The sequence below is a fragment of the Sander lucioperca genome, chromosome 3 (genome assembly GCF_008315115.2).
Source record: "Sander lucioperca isolate FBNREF2018 chromosome 3, SLUC_FBN_1.2, whole genome shotgun sequence".
Taxonomy (NCBI): Eukaryota; Metazoa; Chordata; class Actinopteri; order Perciformes; family Percidae; genus Sander; species Sander lucioperca.
Genome location: NC_050175.1, coordinates 15,741,617 through 15,765,465, shown reverse-complemented (window position 1 = coordinate 15,765,465; position 23,849 = coordinate 15,741,617). Strand labels below are relative to the sequence as shown.

The window sequence follows — 23,849 nt, the reverse complement described above, 5'->3', positions numbered from 1 at the left end:
GTTAGCTGTTAGCTCCGCTATTAGCTGTTAGCTCCGCCGTTAGCTGTTAGCTCCGCTATTAGCTGTTAGCTCCGCCGTTAGCGTGTGAAGCTAACACCAAAACTCGTCAACTGCTCTGTGTAAGAAGCTGCTCTTTTAACACCCCTGCTCTGTGCATTCACATATGAGAGCAGCGCTTGTCTCCCATATCACACTACTAGCTGATTGTCTTATTTTGTTTACAAGTTACAGATGGAGTCTGGAGATGATGCAGGGTACTTATTGTTTACTGTTTACATCTTACTTTATACACTTCAAGCTGTTACAGCTAGCTCAGTGGACAGCCTGAGACATGCACAATATGGCTTTGACGCCGAACTTCGATATTCGAATATAATTCGAATATTAAAAAAAATGTAATTTATATTCGAACGAATATTAGGCAGCCCTTAATATTCGAATTTCGAACCTGTTATGGGCAGTATTTTTTTGTAAATGTGTTTGCTTGTAAACCTTGTTTTCAATTCAGATTCCGAGGCTTTTTCACACATTTCAAAATGTAACTACACGTCGCGGCGACGCACGTCGCTCGGCCGTGGCTTGGTAGCGCATTTCCCCCGACTCATTTCCTGGTTCTCTTTCTCCATAAACAACGTAAAATCAAGGAGAGGGTTAACTTTTCCTGCTCCAGATTTCCCACCGTGGTCAGAAAGAACAGGGGAGACACTTTGTTTCTCTCACTAAGACTATAGAGTCGCTACTCGCTCTGAAGCTACCGGTAATCATCGTCACTCTCTTACAACACACACTCCCCAGACACACACAGACACACCCATACACACGCGGCTTGACGCACACACCAGCGCAAAAGTATGAACATCAGACCACTTACATAGGCTACGGTGAAATATCCGACCTTCCTGTTGAAAGCATATTGTTTGTGTTTAATCCAGGGTCTGACTTTTAATTTAAAAAAAAAAAAACAGTGGTGTGTTTTTCTTCTAACAACATCATTGCACGCCTACTGACTGATACACTGCCCTCTGGTGGACAGAACATATACGAAGTTTGATACCAATATAAGCCTTACTGAAGGCATTTAATGGTCAAAATATTATTAATAAATATTCGAATATATTCGAATATTAATATTCATAAACAAACAAACTTCGAATATGATTTTTGGGCAAAAGTCAAAGCCCTAATGCACAATACAAAAAATTGCCTTCTGCATTTTTGTTTTGCTTTTCCCTCCGTTGTACCGGACCAAACCGTGATGTCTGAACCGAGGTATGAACCGAACCGTGACTTCTGTGTACCATTCCACTCCTATTGTATGTTTAATGTGTGCCTTAGTTTGAGGTTGTTATTGCATTTCAGAAAAGTTTTTCTTCTAAAACAATGTAATATGGCACTTAAATGCACTTAATATGTTTAGTTTTTGAGAGATGGTATTGTAAGCAATGTAGGCAATACAAATGTTGCTTTTTCCGAAAATTAAACCAAACTATTGTATATTATTGCTCTTCAATAAAACAAAAGTATTTCTTATCCGATTACTCGATTAATCGATGGAATAATCGGTAGAATACTCGATTACTAAAATAATCGATAGCTGCAGCCCTACTTCAGTGCCTATCTCAATTTCTAGTCCTTAAACTCCCTCTTGCCTGTTTGGACTCAGAATGTGCCTCTCGGTCTCATCATTTTTACCATCCCATACAAACCAAATGTCTTTCTCTTTATCTGTCTGTTTATGAACACCCTCTCTGTGTTTTGTGTGTATAACTGTATTTGGAGGTACAGCTGAATAGCAAATATGAAACTGTATGTGAGGTATGTAAGCCTCATGTAGAATTGTGTATGTTTGTGTCTCTGTGTGCACTTTTGTGTTAGTGTGAATTAGCAATTGTCTTAAGTCTGTGAATACATATGGCTGACTCAGTGATTCTGTCTACAACACAGCAGCTGCATCTTATCTGCACCGCTGTGACGTGTGTGTGTGTGTGTGTGTGTGTGTGTGTGTGTGTGTGTGTGTGTGTGTGTGTGTGTGTGTGTGTGTGTGTGGTATCTGGAATAGGAATCTTAACCGTTTTCCACATTAGAGAAGGGGAAACGTCAGAATGCTATTGTAAGAGATCCACTTCCTGTCCGATAAGCAAAAATCTCTCTCTCTCTTCCTCTCAGTCTCTTACACACACACACACACACACACACACACACACACACACACACACACACAGAAATCCTGACAAGCAAAATTTGCTTTCTATTTCTTTCCATTCTCCCTCCTTCTATCTTTTTTCCTCTGCTCTCTATCAATCACTGTTTATCTCTCTTTCTCTAATAAGCAGAGGTTTGCTGCTGAGGGCAGACAGGGCAGTGCACATGAAAGAAAAGAGAAGACAAGTACTCAAAGTAAAAGACAGCAAGAAAAGAAAGCAGTGAGTGTATGAGTGAGAGTGCAAGAGCAAAACCTCAAAACAGAGAGATAAGATCTTTTTCTGAAACGTACAGACAAACTAGATTATGGTTTGTTTAACCACTTGGGCCAAGAACGGAAATAGGACACGGGTGTGATTATGACTGATCCCTTTAAAAGCTATAAGGCAACTATGAGGACTTGTGTTTATCAGTTTGATACTTTTTTAGACTTTTTAAGACCCCGCGGAAACCCTGATCGTATTAAATCGATTCGGGAAATCAGTGGCGATACCCAGCTAACTATTCATGCCCCCCTCTTCCTTCTCCCTGTCTGTCTCATATCCCCAGTTACTTCATTCATCTTATTCCCCCTTTTGTTTCTCTCTCATACTCTGCCTACTTCCTCTCCTAAAATTCACCCTCCACTCATCTTCATTTTGTTCTCCACTTTTATCATTCCACTCCTACTCTTCCTGTTGACCTGTGTTGACCCTTAGTGTTAATCGTCATAGTAACTATGTGAACTACGTTTTCCCCTGCGGGTCCATGGATTAGCAGTGTGTCTGCAGTCCACACAAATTGCCTCAACATGACACCCACTCCGATCTTGTTCCATGTCTCTGGTGGAGGACCAGGGCCTCTAGTTAAATGGTGCTGAACTGGCAAACGCCTCACGGCGCATTTGCCACAAGGCAAGTAAAATTTGCCTGGCCCTACTGAATTTCAGTCCTACTCAGTCTGTGTGATGTATCAATATAAAACGGGACAAACTTGACCACTGTCTGCTAAGGTTGTTAATTATTGCTAAGGCCATTTGGTCAAATTTAAATAATTTATTTAAATAACAATAACTTATTTCACCAGTCAACTGCTGTTAAACGACAAAAAGAAGAACACTAGATGGCAGAAGGGTACTTTACAACAACATATAATGCACAATGAGCTTACGAGGTGCAATTGAACGCACCATTAAGTCCCGTCGGTGTTGTTTCTCCGACAACTCTGACTGCGGCAGTGGCCATGATGTCTCAAAGTGCAGCTAGTCTACAGTGTGTCTTGAGCTGCAGACTGTTGTACGTCGCGGTGTTGGAATCCTTTCCAGTGAAACACAGCCACACGTTAGACTGTTTAGCTTTTAGCATTTTAACTGTGTTTAAGCCAGCTACTAGCTAACGATAGGCTAACGTTACCTGCTGCCAAGTGTAATGTTAACTAGCGCCACTGAAGTGATGCTTCTGTTGCCTCTAACGTCCGCTTTGGAGCATCAGAGAGCAGCGCAGGCATTTAAATGGCACTGAAATGAGGCACCGAAATCTGCGTTGTCTTTCAGTCTGTTCAAGAACCGGTGCCGAGTTCCGGTACCCATCCCTACTGTCTGCAAAATATTTATAACACACCCGCATCAAGAACAAATAAGTGCAAAAATAAAGTACTGTCCTACCAGGAGAGTCCATTAATCACCGTAACAATGTACTGGATTGGTATCAGCTGCTTGTTCTAGTTTACCACCCTTAAATTATTGTAATAGCTGGTATCTGACTACAGTGGGTCTTTGTTCAACTAAGTCTGTATTTATATAATACATCCCACCAACAACCTACTTTTAACCAGAGCACTAAAACTGTGATTATCATATTTATATGCTTGTGTCCAAAAAATCTGCAGTCATTGTATGTGTGTGTGTGTATTTGTGGATATTTGTGTGTGTGTGGGTAGAGGTGGGGGGCTACATGTATTTGCCTGTGGGTCACAGTAGGCCCATCTGTTGTAAACCAAACTGAATCATACACACAGCTAGAAAAACTCCCCTGCAAACCTGACCTCACCATACCCCTTCTCTCTTTCTCTTTCGCTCTCTCTCTCTCTCTCTCTCTCTCTCTCTCTCTCTTACTGTGTGTGTGCTTTCCAAAGGTTTCCATGCCCTGTCATGTGTTCCTATGGGCAGGGGATTTTTCTCCAGTAGTTTTACTGTACTCATGCATACTCTTACTAGGGGCAAATGGGGTTATACAACATTTAACTGTGTGATGACATTCAGACAACAGTTTTACATCATACAGATACATGACATACACACCTCTTATATATCTACTTAACATACAAATAACTATGTGGGCAACAGTATTACAAAGCTTCCTACCTACTTAGTTATTACGTACCAATCAGCAAAGGAGCAACACAACACTCATTGATGGCATTTAAAAGTTATGTCCACATCAAAACATATCAATGCATGCATGTACCAAATACATGGCTTACATGCCCTACTAATACTCCTTCTAAAAAACCTACATGTAGAATTCCTTACAGTGACTTGTGAAAGGCAATTACCCATTATGCAGCACAACTTTAAAGCAAAGCAAGAATAAAGAAATTCAAGAAACTACCAGACCCCTGCACAGACTACCAGTCACCAGCCCAGGCAGGCCCTGTCCATGGTGCTGAGTCTCTGTTTGGACAGCATGCAATAACAAACTTCAGTAGCTCTGACTACAACATTCAGACAAACAATGTACATTACATTTAAGCAATATAGCCACATCAACAACATTAGTATAGACAGCGGCGGGCAATTTTGCCACGAGCAATGGCTAATAACAAATATCTAAAATAATAATGTATGTAGAAAGTCCTTAAACAAAGTGCTTTAAAATACAACAACACATCGAAAGAATAAATTATGCCAAGATAAAGAGATAAATAAGGTTTTATTGTAGGCTACTTACCATCTACTGGTATCTGCAGACCACTGTCCTTCAAGACAGCAACGTGGCCAGTAACAGTAAGTAAGTTTTTCACCAACTTGTCCGGTGTCCGCCTTCTATCTCTGCTAGGCTAGCTAAGTAGTTTTGTACAGGCAACGTTAGCTAGCTGATATAAAGTAGGCTAATGCTAGCTGGGACTATACTGAAAGACTTGCTAACTTTCCCGATTATTTCATTTAAGATGGTTTCACACCGCAGTGCGGCAACCGCCCTGACAACCTTCTATCTGCAAAAGCGTTTGCCAATAAAAGCTAAGCTTTTAAAAGCGGTACCTGTCGCCCGGCGGTTACCGCCAGAATTTCAGCGCGGTACGGTGAACTCTGCAGGCTCAGAGCAAAGTCTATGAGCGTTAGCTAGCTACGTGTGGGCGGCAACCGCTTCATACCCCTACCGCCGTGATCAGAACCGCTTCCCCTCTGCCACCTTCCCCTTATTAAAATGGAGGCGGCGAGTTACCGCGCAGCGGTTTGAAATACTATTTAGTTAAAAACAAAGATCCTCTAACCGTCTCTGGTTGAATGACTTTGCTTAGTTTCCGGATTTCCGCTTTCACGTTTTTCTTCCCACAGTAGCCTACCGTTCTCTTAATACATCCATGTAGCCTACACACCAATTACGGTTTTGCAGTGGTATGACGGAACTTTTTTCACCTGTCCTTCCCTCGGTAGATGTCGTCTAACAAGCACTCCACAGGGGCGTTGTTTCACTAGGAATCTCAATTAAATGTGGAAGAAACAATTTAATGATAATTGCTAGGCCTACTTGACAAAGTAACCTAAATATTATATTTTTTTGTTAAAATGACAGCAGCATGTTTAGCGTAAAAACTCCAGTGAGAAGATAGGTGGTTGGACGTTAAGGTCATTTAAAAGCTAAGTCTTTGAATGCATTGATATCCTATTCAAAGACTTAGGTTTTAAATGAATGCTTTGAAAGTTAAGACTGGCATAAATATAGCAATTTTAGAAGTATGCCTAACACTTATACAGCTTTCTTGGGCCTACCGTTTATATTGTTGCCCACCTCTGAAGAAGGGTATGAAAGTGTCCAATACAAAGCTCTCTTGACACATTAGCTCATCCTCCTGAAATTGCCAATATGGTGCATGGATACATTGCACTATGATCTATTTCAGCTGACATGTCTTCTGGGCTTTTAAACAACATTTTATCTTTACACCGCCTGGGAGAAACACATACAAGATGCACCACAAGTTTGCTGAACTGCAGCTTTTGTTAGAAAAAAAAACATTTTAAATGAGAAATTTGGGTTTCATAGCTGCCAGAATGCACAAGCCATAGTGACTGTTTGGAGCTTTACAAAGACAATAGGCCAAGGGCAAAATGGCCAAAGCATTACTAGCTGCATAGAAATATGTGACTGAAGGGGACCAGAAATAAACTACCTTTACTCTATGCAATTGTGAGTGGGCGATGTGTTTAAGTGAGAAGGTGTGGGCCTATGCACTTTCTGATGTTCTGACTCTTGTAACATTAAGCTATAACACTATAGGTTATTGTTTAAACAATAAACTGTAACCATTTTGGCAATAAAAAATAACTATTTTGGTTAACTATATGTTTTCTCTTTTTACTCACTGCCCAGCATTTACTTACTTTCCTGCAGTAGCAAAATTAAATATTTCTTTTTTTTCTGTAAAGTTCAAACAAACATCTTAGAGGGAAGTGAGCGGGATTTAGACTAGAGAGGAGTAGAAGTGAGCGAAGAGATGAGGTATGTACGCTGTTTCTGTCTGTGTTTGTGCTCTATATCCTGAGATGGGAAAAAGTTATGAATATGCATAAAGCAAAGCGCTACACACAGGTGACATGCCTGACTTGTATTACTGCTGTGAACAACTGCACCAGACAAATGTTTTCTCCCTCTCTCCTACTCTCGGGAACAAGGGAGTGAGGGAGAGAAGAAGAGTAATCTCATGGGAACACTTTTCTGTTTCACTCTGTGGATGAAAAACCAACACACTAACGATGCAGACTCACATGCAAAGAAGCACAAAACCATGGTAGCTCATACGCAAGCAGACACAAGAAGATACAAAGATATACCCCCAACCACACACCCAAAAGACAAGCCACCTTACCAAACTGTATGTAAACACTTTTTCTTTTCAAAGTGTATTTCATGGGAATATTCTGCCCTCCTTTCCAACTCATTTAGAGTTTGTTGTTAGCTAGCCGTAGATATACAGACTACATGAGTCAGACATTAAAGCAGAGTTCCGTTCTTAAGTGAAACAGAATTTGAATATGTTGCCCTTATTATCTTGTACAGTTCAGTCTCGATTTTGAGACATGAACAAGTTCCTCAAGTTAGAAGTCAGAAAACTTTAGAGGCTTTAATCTCTTGCGCTAATATTATCGAGACAGATAAGTCATTGCATTGGTCATTTTGGCTATAAGAAAAATGGTAATACCCAAGATCATTAGTCATTAGCATCCGCTGATAAAGAGGATGATGAGACGTGACATAAAACCTATTCTTCAGCTCTTTGGTAAGACAAGAAAAATGCAGAGAAGTCTGAGTATGATTTCAGCAGAAAGTGTGCTGAAAAAAGAATATCTCTCCCTCTCTCTCTCTCTCTCTCTCTCTCTCTCTCTCTCTCTCTCTCTCTCTATCTCTCTCTCTGAAATAATCCAGTTTTACAGTAACAAAGATCCTTAGAGAACAACAGCGAGAACAACATACACATCCAAAGGTTAATACAACGTCCCGTTTCTATCGTAAACCCTCCATACTGGATAATATGAGTCCTGATTTAGCACCGGTGTTTGCCAATAAAGTCATTGACTAGTGGCAGAGAAAGGAAGTGTAAGAAAGATTCTCAGGAGAGAGCACAAAACTAATCCAGTTTTTGAAGTAAGTCAGCGTATGTGGAGTGTGGTGTGGGGCGGTGGTGGGTTTGATTTGAGCACAACTTTTGGTTGTTGAAATTTAAATAAAAACAGTATAATGATAGTGGGGGAAAAAACTTGTAACTGAATTTCTGCATGGCAAAATATGATGGGACAAGTAAAAAAAGAGGATAGGAGTCACAATGACAAAACAGTGTTGAGAGAGTGAAGTGGCTGAAGGGAGGGAAAAGAAAACAGAACAGGAGGTGGTACAAAGGGGATTTAGGGAGAGGGATATGGAGGAAAGGGGTGAGGGAAGACGAGGGAGGTGAGCGGGGTCAGACAGCGGGAGGAAGCTAATGTCTTTATTTCCTGGTGAGGTGGGACCTTGCATTTACCCCTGAGGTCAGTGGTCATGGACAGGGTCACTGGGGGTACTGTGAGGGGGGGTATCTCCATACAGAGGAAGAGAGAGAATATCTATATAACAAAAAGAAGTCGAAAGAACAGAGCAAGAGACAGAGTAATAGGTGAAAGAGAGGAAAATAAAGAAGAGGGAGACCTAGTTTCAGTCAGGAGGGGAATGTGCAGAGGTGGAAAGGTTGAGACAGGTTGAGGAGGTGAGAGTACTCAAGGGAGAGAGGTGGGACACACACACACACACACACACACACACACACACACACACACACACACACACACATACATACTGTATACATGAAATACTTGTAGATGTGAACTGTAACTGCAGAGATAGTCTGAGGGTGTATGTATACTGTATGTTTGTGCTGCATGTATATATCTGCATTGGTCTGTATGTGTGTGTGCTTTCTGTATACACTAGAAGTGCATGTGTATTTCCTTCTCCCTAGAGGCCCCGCCTTCTGCAGATGACAGATAAATACAAACTGATGCGATGTATGACTCTTTCTCTAGAGTATTGTTAGCAGTTATCCTCTTGAACCGCTTGACTTAGTGCCTTTTATTGATGTAAATCGCATTTGTCAAATACAATACGATAAATATCCAGTCTCAACCAGTCTCTGTGGCTTACTGGCTTTTATTGAAACATGTAACAGCATTACCCGCAATCATATGAATTAACTGTGACAAACACTGTAAAATAAAAAGAGACTGAATGTTTTTGTTGTTCCTCAAGGGTATTGTTACTGCATTTAATCCTATTCAACCGCTCAGCTTGGCGCTTTTTATTAACCTATTTACACTATTTAATAATGTAAATGACACGTCAATTATTGTATTATTCGATAATTTCTCGTTTTTATTGCTCTTTTTTAGCATCAGTGTTTGATGTCTATTTGTGGAAGTGGTAGTAGTGCTGGTGTGTGTGTGTTTGTGTGTGAAGTATTCCACTGGACCCTCGTTTTCCATCAGTTTTGATGCTGACGGTGGTCTCTTCCAGCTAACTAATTACAGCTTAGAAACTAGGACTCTCCACCATAGATCTAGCTCATACAAATACACACACACACACACACACACACACACACACACACACACAATATTATGCAAATTTAGACCTGCAGTGTTTATATACATACTGATGTATAGGAACATAATGTGAAGGTACTGTACATACAAACTTAAAAAGATGTGTACTGCATAATGTTCTCTCCCAAATTAGATATAATGATAGAGTAAAAAACAAGTCACCATTGGAGTCCATGTAACATAAATTCAAGTTGACTGCAGACGACTAAAAGAAGAAAAACAATTATATTTTTACATACCGAAGATATTACATATTTTCAGTGGAGTTTCCCTTTGCTGTAATTTCAGTGGATTGTGATGTATAAAAAGATGTTTTTTCAAAGATGTCTCAGGGAAGTTTGAATAATTTTGTTATCACACATTAGCACACATCACCACAATTTGTTTAACCTTGGCCTAAAACATTTTTAGAGACATAGAGTATAGTACAACACTGTGGCTGCTTCTACTACTTCCCAAGTGAACCTTTCCTGGGAGGAGAAAGTTGCCTTCTTTGAACATCTGTCCACAAGTACTTATTTTTTTTATGTGTGTGAGTATTTGTATATCTCTGTGTGAGTATGTGCAGAAACGAAGGAGTATCTCGGTCAGTGATATGATTCATGAAAATGGCACGCTGACTGGAGTCACACAGAGCGGGAACAGTCTGTTCTCCAAAAATACCTCATCTGACTAATATCATGGCAGACGACACACACACACACACACACACACACACACACATACACACACACACACACACACACACACACACACACACACACACCTTACATAATAAGCAATCAAATATGTGACCCTATGTGTTATAAGGTCATAAAGATGTGTACCACCAGTTTTCTTTACATTTTAACTCATATTTCTTCCTTTTCTCCCAGGATTTCTGATGATTTAGCGTAAACGTGTGTATGACAGAATGTGACCCAGGACACTATAAATAACCACTCACAGCCTCAGTTCACTTTTAGACCCTCTATTGCTGTCCAGATATAGTTATTCCTGTCTTACCTCTGGATGACTGTTGTGCAGCACGCTAAATATATCCCTTAACCTTTCTGAGGCCGGGTACCGACCATCAGTGGCACGTTGTCAATAAACATAGCCTTCCAATTCATTTGGGGAGCATTGGCCTGAAAGTGGCCTGTGTCCACCATCACTCATATTCCTACAACACAGCAACTACCGTGGCTCAGCCAATTTGAAAACGACTTTAAGCTGCAGTTCCTGTAATAGCCATTTTTTTTTACAATGATTGCTTAAAGTACATTTTGGCTGTTATGAAGTCTACTAAAAAGTTCCAACATCACTTTTAAACTACATAGTGAATGACTATATTTATAACAAATTGCGGTTTCAACACTTATTATAATTTATTTAAAATTTGCGTAATGGGTGCCATGATCAGTCATTTTGAAAATTACTGTTTAAAGAAAAGTATGTTTAGAAGCATGCTGTTTGATTGACAGGGGTCTTTACTCCATACTCAGCCTATCACCAGTTTCCCACTTTCAGTCAAAGTTTCAAACTTCAAAATGTTCTGTTTGCCATCATAAAGGCTTTCTTCATATTTCCCAACAGTCTATGGTTGCTACCTATTTCAAGACTGAGCGGTGAGTCAGCAGATTATTGTCCTGGTTTTAACCATATTCAGGTCTAATTGTAGAGTTTTTCTTCTTTTTAGTCACAGTGTCATCTGTATCTAAGAGTGACTCAGCAGGCTATGAATGTGACTCTGGTCTGAGTTTCCTTTAGACCCATATTTCAATCTTGTTCTGGAGTTATTCTTGTTCCTGCTCTCAGTATTGGACATCTGTATGACAGAATGTGATTCAGTCAGCTATAAATATGAATGGCCTTTCTGCCCGGCCAGCCACGCGGATTAGCAACTCTTCCTGCTTTTCCACTGGGCTCAAACCACACTGCAGCCGAGCGAACCACTCTTTACAGGGCCTTGCGGTCCTGTTCAGTGCTGTTTCCGTACCAGGCAGTGATGTTCCTCGTCAGGACGCTCTCAATGATGCAGTAGTATAAATTGCTTAGTATTTGAGGGGATACCCGGAATTTCCTCCAGCGTCTGAGGTGAAACAGCCTCAGCCTTGCCTTTCTCACCATTGAGTCAGTATGCAGCGCCCAGGTCAGACCCTCGGTGATGTGTTCACCCATACCAATACTGTTGGTATTACTGTAAGGGGGGGGGGGTGTAGTTCTTTCCCTGCTTCTACCCAAAGTCCACTATCATCTCTTGCTGGCATTCATGAGTAGGTTGTTGTCCTGATACCAGATATTAGATATATAGTATATAATAAAATATAAAAAAAAACATATATATGTATCTATATGTATCATGATTCAATGACTCAGTGACCTTAATTACTTAATGCCCATTCTACCCATTTATGTTCTATGTTAGATCTGTACTTAACACAGGTACCTATTGGTGGTATGATCTGGTTGAATGAAAATACTATGGCTGATACATGATACTCATCGAAGGAGAAAAGCCACGAGCGACCATTAGTGCCTTAGATTTTCATGTACACACTGCCACACATGCACACACGCACGTGCACTCACACACTTGAAAAATAAGTACACACATAAACCAGACAGCCACTTTGGTCCCTGTGACCAAGACATATAAAAGGGGGCCTGATTAAATTAAGGCAGTCATGTCTTCTTAACACCAGATTAAAAGTATCAATATATTTATATTCACTGGTGTTATTCATAGCACCCAAGAGGCAACTAGACACTGTAAAGTGAGGTGACAAACAGATCCCCTGGCTATTAATAGAAGGAGATGGAAAACTATGATCAACAAGCAGAGAGAGAGAGAGAGATAGAGAGAGAGAGAGAGAGAGAGAGAGAGAGAGAGAGAAGAAAATCCTGACACCAACTATCTTAGGGTCAAGAACAAGATGGTGGTGGAGAGAGAGAGAGAGAGAGAGCAGTCATCAATATTTTGATATGGTGTTATATAAAAATTGAGGTTGTGGCTGAAATCAGAGTGATGGATCAAAAGGAAAGAGAATATACAAAGAAATATGTAATGTATGCCTCATAGCATGTGGAAATATGTATACAGTTTGTCAAAGTTTTTTATGAGACAAATGTGCTGATAAATGTGTTAAAAGTTATTATCGCTGTGATGTGTCAGTGACCTCATCCTAAATTACTAAAGAAAAAGAACAGCTTGGGAATCTGTACATTCAATCATTTACACAGTTGTATCAAGAATTTAGGCCCATGACATAAATAATTCACACAAAACAGAATTCTCAGGTTAACTGTTCTCCAAGCTGGTGATAGGGGTTTAATTCCCAGCCAATCAAAAAGTCATCTCCTTGAGCATGACCTCAGATTTAACAGCCATGTCAGTTTTGTTTTTAGATTCAAATGGATGTTATGGACTGAGTGGGGACAGAGCAGAAGAAGAAGACTGACAAGGATTCTAGATCCTTGTATCAAGACTACAGTGTCAACTCTTCAAAAACTGCCTTTAACACAGAACTGCTGCATGCTCACTCACTGTAAATAGGAGTGCCATTTGAGTCTTATTTTGTTAGTTTTGGCATCATCCCAATTGGTAAAGATGACACTTAAGTCACGAACTTGGACACATGGCAAACCAAATGAGCAGTGACAAGTCAGACCTTTAACTTAAACCACTGACTGACTGAAATTAAGGCCAACACTTAATGTTATCTTAACCAATAATGAGTGATGACCAAAATGACATATCTGTTAACTTGATATGGGGTTGTATGTATGTGAGAAAATAAGTTCAGTGTTAAAGCTATAGTGCGTAGTTTCTGTCGCCCCCATGAGGAATTCTAAGTAATGACAACAAAACTTTTGGCACGTCCATATGATACAAGTATTCAGTGATTGCGCACAGCCCCCACCCCTCCCCCACGCAATTGCTAGTAGTCAAGGAGGACACGGAGGATTAAAAAAACATGATGGACTCTTCAGAAGAGGCCGTCATCTTCACTTGAGTTTCTGCGTGCAAAAGTCGCCAGGCGACACAATCTTCTGAACATAGTCATACTGAGAAATACAGAGAGAATTGTGTGGTGCTGATTCTTAAGTCTTAGATTCTGAGTCTTAATTAGCTTTGTAGCAACTTATTTGTCAATGGCTTGAATGTACGGAAGCGTATTACATTCACCATAGAAAAAAATGTAGACACCTTATCTCGTAATTACGAGATCCTGATCTCGTAATTTTGAGAAAAGATCTCGTAATTACAAGAAAATAACTCATAATTTTGAGAAAAGATCTTGTAATTATGAGATGAATGCATTTTCACAACAACAGAAAACAGCTCTCTTGTGTGAAGCTTTCAGGCTAGCTGATGCCATGGAAGCAAATAGGACTACGTCATACGTTGTTTGTGTCTTAAAGATGAAACATGGTTTTTAATCCACAATGAGCTTGTGCTCAAACTTTAATGTACGAACCAACATCATCACCAAAACCTAGCTTGTAGCTACTCTTCTTCATCTCCCTTAATACCAACATACACCATGCTAGACACCCACCGCTGGTAACACTAGGTATTACAGTTGGTTCATTACAACACACATCTCACCTGTTTAGTTTAATCCGTTTTTGTTTTGGTTTGGGTTTGAGACATCGGGAGATGTTAATGTCTTTAAGTACTATAGATGGGATTGTTATCAGTTTGTCGACTTTGCACAGGCACCTCAGGACTTCGCGGATGTTCCGGCGGAAAGCCCATTCTGATCTGTTGAACAGATATGTCCATTAACTAATAGTATCTATAAAGTTACATAAGAAGTATCACGCTAACTTAACCCAGCTGAATTTAATGTTACCTCTCGGTGGTACAGTTGATCACTGAGCCGTGGCCTACTGACAACTAGCTAGATATGCCGCCTTCCAGGTGTTTAAAATTATCTCATAATTACGAGATCTTTTCTCAAAATTACGAGATCAGGATCTCGTAGTTATGAGATCTTTTCTCAAAATTATGAGTTATTTTCTCGTAATATGGTGAATGTAATACGCTTCCGTATGAATGTAACGGACGTTCATTAATATCAAAATGTTACACACTAAAGCTTTAAGTTGATTTGGCAGGTGGTTGTTGTGGTTGTGGAAAATATTCTCTCACAGAGTGAGAACTAGGGCAGAATGCACACACATACAAACACAAACAAAAACACCTCTGAGTATGAAGGGTTGGACAGTTTTCTGTACTCTCTTTTCTTACCATTTCTGTTTTCACCAAAAGGCAGGTGGTCTGGTAGCTGAGTACAGACTGGAAGAGAACGGAGAGTTCTCTCTCTCTCTCTCTCTCTCTCTCTCTCTCTCTCTCTCTCTCTCTCTCTCTCGCTCTCTCTCTCTCGCTCTTATTCCATCCCATTACCACTGGCCATCCTGTGAACTCTGACTTGTGCACTTTATGCCTACATTAGCTGCATCTAGCTTACCTACTCTGATGCAGAGGAGGCAAACGTCAGCTCTGCTGGAAGTGCTCGGTCACCAGCGGCCAGGAAGCAACATTCTTTGTCATGGCTTCCTCTAAATAATTTTGTGCTAACAATGAGTGTATTTACATGGAAACCTCTTCTGAATTATTATTTAGGTAACATGCTTATCCTTAATATTGTAATGGACTGAATTACATGTTAGTGTTTAGCTTCTTTGTTGTGCATGTCACTGTGTTAAGTGATAGACAAGCCAAGATAAAAGGGACTATTTATTGCAGTTACTGAGATTTCCAGAGTGTCAGTGAAAATGTTATAAGCTTAGTTAGTCTACTACCGACAGTGTTCCTTGTTTTTCGATTGTATATTGCAAACATGGGCTGACTAGCTAACCTGACGAGCCAGATGGTCTGTTAACACAGAACCATCTGAGAAACCGTCATTGGAAACTGTTTAGGAAAGGGCAGGCACAAAAAAAATACCTGGCAGGTGATTGGACTGATCTGTCTATCATATCCGCCATTGTTGTTTTGAACGAACAGTCGTGGCCGTCACACACTCTAAATCACGGCCATAGCTTCCAGTACCTTCTCACTGGACGCTGATTGGAGCGCTAAGCTGGTATTTCAGACCATGGATGTATTATAAGACCTGGATACAGCGTTCAAGGCGCAGCCCCGTTCAGTCCTCTGAGAGTTGCTTAGTGGCACATGAAGCCTTCATGGAGCTAAAAAATACCTGGATCGTCTGCTCTGCTTATGCAGCCCATAGAGCAGGGGCACTAGAGACCTCCGCTGGCCGAGCCGACTACTTCTGGTTTAGCGCTCCATTAACTTGAAAGGGGATTAAATGATTTAATTGTGCGGCTCTTCTAGACTTTCCAAATGTTATCGGACCGAATGGATAAAATTCTGATAGTGAAACGAGTAATTTTGCGGGTGTTGTGACGGTCAAAAAAAAACTTCCACTGACTTACAGACATCTCTTTTACCATGTAAGTCTATGGGGAAGTCTTTTTTGGGCAGTTCCACCATTTGGCCACTATGTTCAATTTACTTCTAAGCCTAGCACATTCCTGGGGGCCTGGTTCAGACACAAACGCATTAGGTTGGAGCCTGACAAGATGGATTTTCGTGTGATAAGTGATCCCGCAATTCTCACGTGATCTTTTGATATCACAACAATCCAGCTGCCATGCAAGTTAACTGATTAGCTTCATAGATTGTTGTTAGGCAAGAGGCAATGTGTGCTAATTTTCTTCCAAAGAATGCCCCTTACATTACGTTTTGCTTCTTTTGGTCACGGTCACGTAGGTCCTCCTGATCTACAGGGATTTATATATTCCACTAGGAAAACCAGGTCACCTTCGTCTAACTTTATAGATGTTGCCAATCAAAATAAACGTCATTACATGACTGGACGTGTCCCCTGCGTGGCTGCATAGTTTGTGTATACTGTAGCAAGGATACCCATACTAACAACTTCTGCTGGGCAAGGCCCTGCTTTTTTGCAGAATAAAAAGGCTTAAATTTTCTGGATATTTTTACATTTTTGCTCTATAGTTTAGTACTCTAGTAGGCAGCACAGAGGGCAAGAGAGACAAAGAGAGTAGTGAACTAAAACTTGAGAAGTATTTGGCTGCTCATGATTTGCTTGATTTAACATTTTAAAATGCTGAAATGAAGCCAGTATGGATAGTCGAGTTGAGGTCTCATGTAAGTCACCTACAGTACATGCTACTGACATACAGTATCACACCCAGTCTTGACTGTACTGTGTATTGCAGGTTGATTCTTCACAGCATTATATTATAAGAATCAGGCAATGCAAACTTGACTTTGATGTTGCTTAAAGTAAGATCATGCAGAAAACATAAAGTAAAACCGAGTTATAAACCAAAATATGCACATAGAGTCGGAACATATACCTATATGAGGCTTGAGCTTTCCTTGAACTAATCTGCTAGTGTGATATGAAAGGAACTACACTTCAAGGTAGCATTTTTGGTTATTTGGCTAGTTAGTTAAAGTAGCGCTATGAAGGACATGGCTAGAGTGCAAAAAACATCTTAACTAAACTTCAATTGAGCGTGTTTATGTGATGCGTTAATAAGCATAGATTATAATCATAAAACCATGATCAAAATTCTGTGCTGTGCTTTTGACAAAAAAGATGAGCATGAGACAGAAGGAAATATCTATTTGCGCTAATTCTATAAGTAACACAAAGCAACGTCCCAGCTATCTTTAGTAATTCCATGAATACAGTGCTGAGGGGCAAAACATGCTGTCCTCCTGCTAATGAAGCTTTCAGCCCTGCGCCACAACCACACAATGACAGCTGGCAGGGGAGGGGCAGGAACTACACGGCATGAAATAAGAGGGGGTAAAAATTGATTAGCAATTTTCATTTGCGCTAAGCTAAACAAAAGAAGGCTGCTGCCCTACTCTGCATATCATCATGGGGTGGGAGAGGAGGAGGGTGGGTATAGTGTTGATGGTGTTGGGGTGGGATGGGAAGCAATCTTTCAGAGCTCAAGGCATCTATTGTTTAGTTAGAGAGGATGTGGGTGTGGGGGAGCAAAGAGGGATTCGGGACAGGGAGACAAGAGGACTAGGGATGGGGATAGAGGGACAAGAGGGGAGACATGAGGGATGTTAAGGACAGAAGAAAGGGAAACGGGAGAAAAGTGAAGGAGAGGACTGAGAGAAGGAGGGGAAGAACAAAGATGCAGGTGGGGGAGCAGGTAGAGGGGTTAAAAAGGGTAAAAGAGAGGGGTGGGAGGATTAGAACAGGGACAGGGAGGGAAACACTGAGGGACAGAGTGATGAGAGACAAGAGGGAGAAGGTTAAAAGAATGGGGAATTAGGGATGAATGAGAAAAATGGAAGAGAAAGGGTGAGGAAAAGGAAGTTTTAGGTGGGACGAGGAGAGACCAAAAGCAAAAGGCATAAAGAAGAAGGCAAGGGATTGAAAGACAACTTATCTGTTTTTAATTAATTAATTAATTTGACAGATTTATTTGCACAATAAATACAGTATTTTGTCCAAGTAGCTTAAACGTGTATTCACATCTGTGGTAATGGGTTTGGGGTTGCTGGTATTGTGCAACTGGGAGATGAGGAAAAAATGAAGAGGCACAAAATGGTAATGGGGTGGGGGAAGTCTGGAAGGGCAGAGTTAAAAAAAAAAAGAGAGCGAAGAGTGTCCAAGAGTTCATGACCAATTCTGAAAATTAAAGCTGGACCAGGACAGACTCACAACACTCTTTGAAAAACAAAAGCAAAGTGGCAAGGGAAAAAAAATGACACCACCATCACTTTTAAGTTATTAAAGCCACTGAATACAGACACTCTGACAATAGAGGAATTTGCCAACACTGAGAAAAAAACTGCAGTACGTGTGCAGTACTGTGGCCAAGCCATGTTGTTGTATGGGCAGTTTTCTTGAAGGGTTTTTTGGCATGACCAGGGTGCATGATGGTTTATTAACAATGACACTAATGCACCTCTGTGTGTGTGTGTGTGTGTGTGTGTGTGTGTGTATGTGTGTGTGTGTGTGTGTGTGTGTGTGTGTGTGTGTGTGTGTGTGTGTGTTTGTACTTTCAGCAGGTTGTCATTCATATTTAGTGGCTTAAACATGTGCGCACATAAATAAACACACACACACACACACACACACACACACACACACACACACACACACACACACACACACACACACACACACACACACAGTAATAAATGCTAAAAATGCGAGAAAAATAGCAGCTGGTAAGTGAGTGAGAGGGGGAAAGAAATCAACAACTTTTAACCAAAACACTGTGCACAACTCTAAATTTAATTTTCTGCAAGATTAAGCACAATAATGACTAGCTTTATAAAAACCCATAACTAATGGCTTCCAATGAGCCAATCTATAGGCATTGATCTGCTCAGTATCTCGTAGACTTGCAATGCAAAGCCTATAAATGAAGGAGGGAGGAGGACAGAGGAGCACTAAAGATGAGAGTGGAGGAGAGAGGAAGAGAAGTGGATGGTGAAAGAGAGAGAGAGAAAAGGGCAGGGTGAAGATGGTGGAGACGAATGAGAGGCAGAAGAGGAGAGAAGTACAGAGAAAAGGCAAAGAGAGCAGGGAAGAAGACACAAGGAGAAAGGAGAAATCTTTCTGTGGAAAATGATTGAGCCCTAGTTGGCTGTAAAGAACACATAGTGTCTGAGTTAGTTTAGCTATTTACTGTGTCACATTAACAACATTTTATAAAACCTATTAACATCTTGTGTCAAGTAAACGGAAAAAGATCTTAAGAAACACAATGCTGCTGAAGCAAAGACTCTATTGGACAATTAAAGGGGCAAGCCACCAATTTCACACATGAAGTTCAGTTTACTCACAAACCATACTCAGCTTGTAAAATATGCTCTGTGGCTCTGGGTGTAGCTTTCAAAAGCTTTCATAAAGTCTTATTAAAGCATTACAGGAAATGCAGGATTTTAGAGCTTTACCCATGTTACGGACTAAAAGTCAGGATATCTCAGCCTGAGCTACTACAATTTTAACCATTCTTTTTAATTCTGTCTCTTGTGAATCACCTAATTTTATGGAAATTCAACGCTAAATCACTGGAGTACCCCTTTAAGGCTTTAGTATGCTTTTACAAAGTGCTAGTCAAATAGCGTCTGAAACCCCTGCATTGGACAATTTCTGTAACTTTTTGAAACTGACAATCTAACATTCATGTGCACTTCAAACAGTGATAAGCCAGATGTGCGTAGGTGAGATATAAGTAGGGCTTGAACTTTCCTGTCAAGTTCTCTTTTTTCATTATTCCTGTTGAGAGTCTGTCCCAAGGCATGTGCCATTAATCCAATTTGAATGATTATCACGTTTCACCCCTTTTTTGAGTGTGGACGTTCTCAACAGGTATAAACCAGCTCCCCAGGAACAGCGCTCAGCCTTTCCGCCAATTCTTTCCAGTGGCCTCGGTATTGCAATGAAAAATCCCCCTGCGGCCCAAAAAGGATTTTCCCCATAGGCTACCTTTGTAAAAGAGATGCCTGTAAAACTGCTGCCAGTACACCTCAAACTGCAAACTGTCAGTTATGACTCTTTCTATTCTATTTTTTTAATCCATGGACTTTTTATATTTCAAAAACTTCCCTCTAGCCGAGATAAGCAATTTCAAAACCTGTGACGTCACCACAATGTAAAGTCTATGGGCTGAGTTGGAACTCGCGGGCGGGGCCAGCGGGGGAACACTACTGCGCATATTCAGTGGGCTGCATATCACAGAAGTAAACCTGGAAGCTTAGAAAAGTTTTTGGCGTATGCGCCAGGCGAGCAACTCCATTGAACTGACTGGGCGCCATTTTGTAATCTTGTATCCAGATCAATATAATACATCCATGGTATAAGCTGCTTTTCAGACATGGTGGAACAACAGATCCTAAGAACTATTTTGTTTTGAGCATAACCTCGCTTTTATTCATCAGTTAATACTCTGTACACATGATTAATGATTTGGCAGCAAGTTAGAAGCTTAGTTGTTGCCAAACACACACTCAGGTATAAACAGGGACACTAACCAAGCACAATACTGTACAAATCATTGCAATATGTCACTGTTCTTTAAGATTATAATGACTATTATCTATCTAGTGGCTGCACTAATCCCGTAACAACAGTGGCATCTTTGTGTGTAGTAAGCAGAAAGACACAAGAGCAACCCAGCCGGAGTTAAAAAATGTCACAATAAAAATCATTTAATTTTTTAAAGGTTATTAGGGCAATTAGCTATCTAGTAGTATTCTACATTGCTAATCCTACACTTGACAGCTTTTTAGAGGCTCACTGACTAAGAACTAAAGGTGGTGGCATGTGAGGAGGAGGATGGTTGAAAATGAAACAATCCTCTGCTGAGAACGCACAGAAGCTTAAATCCGGAGAGGGCTGCTTGCGTTAATCCCCATGGATTAAGCTTCTAAATACTCTTATTCAAGCCAATTAATTCATGCATATATCTATCTCCAGCTCTTTTCATGTCATTTAAGATGATGGAGGGCGACTTCCTGGGAAATCAGGAGGAGGGTGGATATTCATCTACATTAATGCACACAGGGCTCTCTCTTCAGGACCATGTGGCTACGTACATCCTGATGCGGCACACACACACACACACACACACACACACACACACACAGTACATTAGGGAGGTATACATTGAGAGTTTAATAGGGAAATGATGGTGGGAGGGTGAGGATTGAGAGGGGCCTCCAAAAGTTGACTGACGTATTCTGACAGCTGAATACTAATCATGAGATCAACCTCTGGCTAAATCAACAGGATCTCACTGGGGCCTCTGGCTGGGAGAAGCATAAAAAGGGATTACCAGTAAATACAGAAGGCTTATACAGAACAGAGAGACACCAGCGGACAGACTGAACAACTTAAAAAAAAAAGGTTGAGACGAAGAAGGAACTAAGGATGCTAAGGATGGCAAGAGGATCTAAGTGGACAGTGGACAGGTACATTGATTTACAGTAAAAGTATGGACATTATTTTGGTAGAGTTTCCCAAGGACAGTAAAGTGAGCAAAAGTATCCAAGCAACTACATTGAGAGGAAGAAGGAAGACAAGAAATTAAAAGACAAAGTTAGAGAGACAAAAATACCTGATATTTATAGTAAATAAAAGAAAAACAAACATGTACTCACTTACGTTTGCAGGGATGCCACTAATGATATGCTGTCCTTAATGACATCATCAAGGCTTGAAGTGGACTGCAGTCTGTAGTGTTTGAGAAGCCTCACGTCTCTGGTTACCAGTCTGTATGTGTGTGTGTGTGTGTGTGTGTGTGTGTGTGTGTGTGTGTGTGTGTGTGTAGCAACCAGTATTAATAGGAACGCACATCACCCAGAAAGGCTTCCAGATAAATACGATCAGAATACATCCTCCAGACTATACCCAAGGCTCGAGGGTCATGGTATAGAGTAATTTTATTACAAAAAAAGCAACTAGAGTAAACCTTAGACTGGCAGAACATATTTAGAACTGATGAAGATACAAATGTGCAGTTGTGAAATCTAAATTATATAATGCCCTACATTGACTACACAACCCAAAGCTGGGTGACACAGCACAGACAAAACTGATGGGAAAAGCTCACAGCATAAACTGGCCGGTTTAAACGCTAAGCAACCACAGCCCAAGAACACATAGTTAAATAGCCAAACAAACAGCTACAAACGTGTGAGATTAATAAGATGTGCAATTGGCTTCCCACTGACAGCAGATATTACTCCTGGTGGGAACAGCTGAGAGTTTGTTGACCACATCCCGAACCTCCACTCCACCAACAGCTGCAGAATCAGCACCTTGGAGCCTTGAAATCTTTAATATATATATATATATATATATATACAGGCTTTATATAATTAAGCCACTGGTGTGATTAGCTGGCTATGCTCAGGGTCCATCTAGCCCTGACTCAATAATTTATTAGTCAACGTGTAAATGACTGGAGAGGTCACTGTCGGAATCTAACCCAAAGAATGGCCACAACTTTACAACAGCACATTAGGATGTGTATACCTATGATTGACACAAGTTCATGTTCTGAACTGAACCCATGCTACACATTTAGGAGCAGTTTGCAGTGCACATGTTGCAAAGACCAACTCTACATTTGAGATCAGTGACAGGAGTGTTACATATTTCAGAGCGAACCAATGCAAACACAGAGAGAACATTCAAATTGCACAAAAGAAATACCTCAGTTGGCCCTCTGGGGTGTGAACCACTGTGCCAATGCTTAACCTCATGATGCTAAACATAATATCCTAAAATTTCCTTTCCTAAAATTTCCTTCGGGATAAATAAAGTATCTATCTATCTATCTATCTATCTATCTATCTATCTATCTATCTATCTATCTATCTATCTATCCATCTATCGATATTAGTCAAAGACAAATAAATCAGTGCTAATATTAGCATTATTTGTAAAATAATAACAAGCCAGTTTTCAGCATTCTAAAATTGAACACACTTTGACGAGAACAACTAAGGTAAAATGCATGCTTACACATTTCCCTAATGTCCTTTTATAGATGTTAAAATGTATATTATATTTGTATCACATGTACCATTTCCAGTCACTTTTAGATCTGAAATATTTAAACTAGCTGGAAAAGAAGATCTAAACTAATTGAAATGTCCAGTAAGCTATTATCAGAGTATTGCAACTTGTTTCTGTCTTGATCATTAAGAAAAAATCTTATAACAATGAGTGCATAGCACTACTCCTCTTACCTGATATTCTTCAACTCAGGTAACTGCTGTAAGGTGTGCTTAGTCCTCAGAAACTGTAATAAGGTTAGACAAAAAATATTGTAGTTGGGAAACTTGTTGGATTTATACTGCAACAAGTGAAAAAATGGGACACACATGGCACAACACAGTACAAGACTGAGCAGCAGCATTTCAAAAGTGTAGATCTAAACACCTATTGAGAACGCTCATATGAAAAACATCATACTCTCAATCTTTAAACTTTGCATCTCTCATCCTCTAAGTCCCAGGCTCTGTCTCTCCTTATCCTCCCATTCTCTTTCTTTTAACAGTCACTCTCTCTCATTCTGATCTGACATCAGTCTCTCTGATTGGTCGACCCAGCTCCTGCACTGACCAGTGACACGCTTTAATTATTGAGCGGCTGACCTCAATTGGTTAGCTGGAACAGCCTAAAACACATTGCCACACACAAACACACTGCGTGCACACACACACCCAAACATTTGCCCACCATGCTCTCACACTCACAATCTCACTAGATACTGCACACTTACATGCTCACCCTGAGGACAG

General features: G+C 40.4%; 1 protein-coding gene across 2 annotated transcripts in view; it reads right to left on the bottom strand.

The window, feature by feature from the left end:
• Positions 1–23,547, bottom strand: part of esrrga (estrogen-related receptor gamma a) — a 174,553-nt gene extending 151,006 nt beyond the window's left edge. Inside the window, exons 1-2 of one of the 2 annotated variants that reach the window (XM_035999364.1) lie at positions 23,521–23,547; positions 23,295–23,347 (exon numbers count right to left, since the gene is read on the bottom strand). The gene's annotated coding sequence lies outside the window, so the exon portion shown is untranslated. Of the gene's footprint in view, positions 1–5,129; positions 5,509–23,294; positions 23,348–23,520 lie in introns of those variants that run through there. The other variant, XM_035999365.1, reaches the window with a different exon arrangement.
• Positions 23,548–23,849: the final 302 nt, after the last annotated feature.